This window comes from Haplochromis burtoni, unplaced genomic scaffold (genome assembly GCF_018398535.1).
Source record: "Haplochromis burtoni strain Fernald_Lab_line unplaced genomic scaffold, NCSU_Asbu1 Contig_6, whole genome shotgun sequence".
In the NCBI taxonomy this organism is placed as follows: Eukaryota; Metazoa; Chordata; class Actinopteri; order Cichliformes; family Cichlidae; genus Haplochromis; species Haplochromis burtoni.
The window spans coordinates 3,665,371-3,670,953 of record NW_024582367.1 but is presented as its reverse complement, the minus strand read 5'-3'; the positions used below and the strand labels follow the sequence as shown (position 1 = coordinate 3,670,953).

At 44.6% G+C, this 5,583-nt stretch overlaps 1 protein-coding gene across 2 annotated transcripts in view; it reads left to right on the top strand.

Annotated features, from left to right (window-relative positions):
• Window positions 1-1,026: 1,026 nt before the first annotated feature.
• The window catches only part of scn4aa (sodium channel, voltage-gated, type IV, alpha, a), a 41,404-nt gene continuing 36,847 nt past the window's right edge, over window positions 1,027-5,583 (top strand). The window contains exon 1 of one of the 2 annotated variants that reach the window (XM_042223926.1): window positions 1,027-1,322. The gene's annotated coding sequence lies outside the window, so the exon portion shown is untranslated. Of the gene's footprint in view, window positions 1,400-5,583 lie in introns of both variants that reach the window. The other variant, XM_042223919.1, reaches the window with a different exon arrangement.

The following is a 5,583-nucleotide window of genomic DNA, read 5'->3' as shown; positions in this document are numbered from 1 at the left end:
TTTTATTGGGGTGCAAAGACATGTGTTTTAGATACTTAGGTGGGAACCTTAAATCTATAAGTATGTTTTATTCGTTCAAATATTCTTTCAAACATTAAATTGGGGCCATCGAGTGGGTCCATTCACTGAATGTCTTTAAAAAGTGTGTTTTGGAGAGAAGCTGGACATACAGAATGGTAAACCAAACTGCCAATTTACTCAGAGCAGCAGTTTGATTTATAACCCTCGTGCTTCTTTGTAATGGCAGTAAATTATCAAAAGTGGTCAAAACTGATGCACATTGTTAAATACCGAACTGTTGACATCAGAATGGCCTGATAACAAGGGGAAGGTGTCCCACTATAAGTGAGTTCACACAGGAGTTTCATCCATTATCCTCACATCCCACTTATTGATGCAATATATTTCTATTGGCTCCAGTCTGTAAGGATGGTATCAGCCACACAGCTGACATAATAGCTCACAGTGGAAACAGTTATTGTAAGAGAAAGTTTTAATATAGATGTTTATTATTTAGGCTCATAAACATCTGGAAAAAAAATTGATCCAGATTTTCAAACTGTACATTTCTTTTTCTCGTGTACGAACCTGCAAAGTATGCTCAAGTTTATTTCTGAAATCAGATAAATGGATTACAAACACACAAGAATACTGAAACACAATTAGTTTAACACCTCTGATTTAAATATTTTATTGGTGAACAGAGCTGAGATTTTAAGGGTTTTTTTTCTTTTCTTTTCTTTTCTTTTCTTTTCTTTTCTTTTCTTTTCTTTTCTTTTCTTTTCTTTTCTTTTCTTTTCATTAAATTCAACCAAACACCTGCAGTCCTGTTTTCAGGCTATGTTTAACTCCTCTGTGTTTATATCAGCACTCTCCCAAGTGCTGATGCAAACGTATTATGTCACCAGAAGGTCTTAATGTGCAGATTTTTCACATTCTGGCAAAACCCAAAACTACTTCAGCTCTCAGTTCCTTATTTTTATAATGCTCAACAGATTATGCTCCAAAACTTTTAAGTGAGAGGAATCATGCGCTCATGGGTCCGTGCTGGGGAGAAGGAACCGTCGTGCGCTCCGTTCATCAGCGCTGCCGCGGTTCTTTTCTTCTCTCTGCCACAAAATAATAGTAATCGAGTCTCACTCTGGGAAATGCGCTCAGGAGCGACCAGCGGTGTGGGAACGGGACGCGATTCCGGTACCGAAGTGTCAAAGGTCTGATTTTACCTGCAGCGACTCCTCCGGTTTCACTGCAGGACGCCACACTGCGCCAGCAACAGCCGCCTTGCAGCCCCGCGCTGGAAGGAGAAGAATTGCGTTCTCAGTGTAAGACTTGAAAGAAGACACTGTTTTATTTTTCTATTTTCTTGGATTCTGTGGAAATATTTCTGTTCCCGTGCAAGGTAACGCACCACCTGTATTCTGTTGCCTTCCATGAGCCTGGAGGTGGCTCCTGCATTAAGTTAAGACTCGGAAAAAGTTGCCTGTCTGGCTGCAGTTTCGGGAGGGGTTTGATGATTATTTGGCGCTGTTTGGTGTCTTCATTGGTTGTGAGTTTGCTATATTTGCTCCCTTACTTGACATTAAACGGACAAGTTTGGTATCTTCCAGATTTTAAGATGAGGGCAGTTAAGCTATTCTTTAGAATCACTTGATTTTATGCTCTTCTTATTTGGACTGGGGTGAAACCTTCACAGTTTTCTGTGGCTGGGTACTGCGTACTTCCGCGCCAATCAAAAAAAATAAATAAATGAAAAGCTTTTTGATAAGAGAGGCTTTGGATTTGTTCCAGAAATACACTGTAATTGAGCTATACAGATTTATGGCTTCACAAAAGCTTATTAAATATGTTTATGAGGAAGCATGCATTGTGTGCATACATAAGCTGTGACAAATTATTTCATTGCAAATGTTATGCAATAGTAACGGAGGGAAAGCGTATGTGAACATCACAACAGGGCCGTTTCTACACCTGCGAGGTGAAACTCCCATGTGGCACGTAGCTGTAATGTCCAGTGTGGACACTGCAACCTTCTCAAAACCCCCACTACGCTTCCTCTTGCAGAGACAGGGTTGTATTTTTAGCTCATGTCTTCATAGCAGATGGGCAAGATCCTGTGATGCTGTGGATGCTCCTACCCAGCCGTTTCCATTAATCCATGCTGCCAAAATCAGAGGTCCAGGACTATGCATACAGCCTGGCTCCATGCAGGCAAAGCGGCGTCAAAAACCGGTGTTCCTGTTAGAGGGCTGCCAACAATGCACCTGCAGATCTTATGTAACAGCTGGACTTACACAGTGGAGGCCAAGCAGTAGGATCAGTGCAACTTCCAACATGGGTTGGGACCTCAGGGGGCATTTTTAAACATTTTTAAATTTTATTTTCACAATTTTAGTTCATATTTAAATTTAAAAATACAAAGTTATAGTTTCTGTTCTGCATTCTTCCCTAACCTTCTTACTTGTGACCTGACATATCTGGTGTAAATACATATGTGTGTTTTTTCATATACACAAAATGGAAATTTTATGGAGAGATCTGTTGGCTTCTTCTCCAGGAGTGTGTTTGTGTGTCTTGTATCAGATGTTCTTGGATGCAGAAGGTGTCGGTTTTGAGTTACTTTCACCAAGTAAGACCATGTGACTGCCTGGCCGGGGCTCTGTATTTTCCACAGTATTCAAAAGGTGAAATAAGGTTAAAGATAAGTAAAGATTTTTTCTAAAAAACATGATCTAATTTATTCAGCTACCTGATGCAGTGTATTTGTCTTTAAAATATTGTTTGTCTTTGAAATATTATTTAGTGAGATGGTTCAAACATTGGCAGCCCCTCATATAGATGTCTGTTTTTTAAGGTCTCTGTTGGTGTTATGGTTATGATAATAGCTCCCCCTGGTCCCACACAAGCTGGATGGAATATTCTCCATATCACTTCCACATGTAATCTACTCAGATTTCCGCTCACTGAGTGCAAAGGCCAAATGGGTCAGTTTGAGACCACAGAAATCTGTTTAGAAAGTTGTATCAGACCAGAGGACAATTTTACAGGAAGAGAGCTTTCATACCACCACCAATGCTGAGAATTCCCTCTTCACAATGCATGAATTGCGCCTCTATCTCTGGATTTTTTTGTGATATTTCCTTTGTGGCGTCAAAATGATGTCTCACAGTGTTTCTTATTTCATTTTCATGTGTTGCTGTAAGGTGAGGTGATATGAAATGTCTAAATTTGCCTTATCACCTTATGATTAAAAAAAAAAATCCATCAGAAAGTTTCTATATCCACAATCAGATAGAATCATGCAGTGCCATCAATAAGATTTTGAGTAATCCTGCGTGACAAAAATAAATAAATTAATACATACAAAAATAAAATACACAAACGAATCATCCGTAATGATGGAAATAACTGTAACTCTTTTTAAAACAAGCTTGCTTCAGTGGTGATCTCCTGCTGTCACAGCTGCGATGGCAGGCTGTGTGGAGTGTGGAAATTAGGACCCAAGATGCAGGCACAGCCTCTGATGTGAGTGAGCATTATTTTGACAGTGACGGTACAAATAGCAGTGATGATGGCAAGTGCAGAACCTAAACTGGAAAAAACTAACAAAAGCAAACTTGAACCCTTTAAATGGCAACACAAGACAAGGGCAAAACACAAACAAACCAGCAAAAAGCAGGTAAAAACACAGGGCTTATATACACACAGAAACAATCAGGGAATGAGAAAAAGGAGGGAGAAACAGCTGGGGTAATTAGACAAGAGCACAGAGAACACTAGACACTGGGAATAATCACAAACAACCCAAAATAAACAAAACCACAGAATATTAATCAACTTAAAACATAATCCACAGACTCCAGACCGTGACATCTGCGTTAGCTGTGTTCACACCGAACGCGATAGAGGCAGGCGGAGCGTCAGGGGTACATGTAAAGTCAATGGAAAGGCGCGCTGACCCGCGATTGCGGCCCCCGCGAAAATTCGGAAGCGTTTTGGCGTCGCGAAAACGCAAAAACGCCAGAAACGCGCGTGAGTGTAGCGCGTTTCAAAGACAGAACGGGGCCAGCAGGCGCACGGGCCTCTGGCAGGCACAGAACGGGGCCAGCAGGCGCACGGGCCTCTGGCAGGCACAGAACGGGGCCAGCAGGCGCACGGGCCTCTGGTGAACACAAAGCGGACTGCGGCTGCACAGAGCAGTGACTCAGCTCAGGCAGCGACAGCCGGATGCAGTCCTCAGCTGGCTTCTTAACCTCCAGGGGTCCAGAGTCGGCTGAGGGCTGGAGCCCAGCCTCTGGGGAGGCCCTGGAGTGCGTCACTGTCTCTGTACTGGCCAGCTGTTGGGGACTGATTACTGCGTTATGTGGTGTGTCTCTCTGCTTGACATGAACAGGTGAAAAATAGTTCTTTTCAGGTTGGATGGACTTAACTTGTCGTACAGGAGGAGTGGGTGAAGATGATGGCTGAGCGGCTAACTGAGCTAATGGCTGCTGGGCAGCTAACTGAGCTACCGGCAGGACAGCCGACTCAAAAAACACAGCCCCGGAATAAACAGACAGACAGTCCAAAACAGAAAAAGGGTCCTTTTCACTCACCACAGCCGGCAGTTCCGAAGTCCTAGTCCTCGGCTGTGGGGTGATGCGCCGACGGCGCGATCGTCGCTTCCTCCCGGGCAAGGTCTCCGGCGGGCCGGGCAAAGCCTCCGGCGGGCCGGGCAAAACCTCCGGCGGGCCGGGCAAAACCTCCGGCGGGCCGGGCAAAATCTTCGCCGCCGGGCTGAGTTGGGAAGCGGTAGCGGCTGGTGGGTGAAGGTGCAGTTCGTTGAGTATGAAGTCCTGTACGAGCGGGTGAAGAGAGCCCAGCAGCCAGGAGTGAGCAGAGATGAGCTGCTGTAGCCTGGCTTCTACAGCGCGGAGACACTCTTCCCCTTCATGCTCGAGCCACAGATTAACCAACCGGGAAACGGAGTCAGTTAGTCCCTCCCGAAGCTCCTCGGGAGGTGCGGATGCCGCTGGGTCCATGTCTGGCCGGTTCGTACTGTCACGGCTGGCGGAGTGAGCCGTGTGGAGTGGAGGAAAAGGAGGACCCAAAATGCAGCAAACTGACGATATGAGTGAAGTTTATTAACACGGTGGCAGTGGCAAAAACAGGAAATGAAGCATGAGTAATGATAAACCTAAACTGGGAGAAACTAAAGAGCAAACCTGAAGTCCACAAAACGGAGAGCAGAGACGCAGACTAAGGAACAGGGTAACAGACTGACACGGAGTTATGCAGACGAACCGGCAACAGGCAGGAGAACACACAGGGCTTAAATACACACACCAGTAATCAGGGGATGAGACACAGGAGGGCAACACAGCTGGGAGGAATCTGAGCTGACGGAACAGGGGAAACGTAAACTGAGCACACTCACATATGACACAGACCTTCACAATAAAACATCACACGCAGGCTCGACATCGAGAGACAGACAGGAAATAACATATGAAACTAAACCTGCATCTTAAACCCAGATAAACAGAAACATGGAACTCTAATAATAGAAATCATAATCATCACCATAAACATTACCATAACCCGACA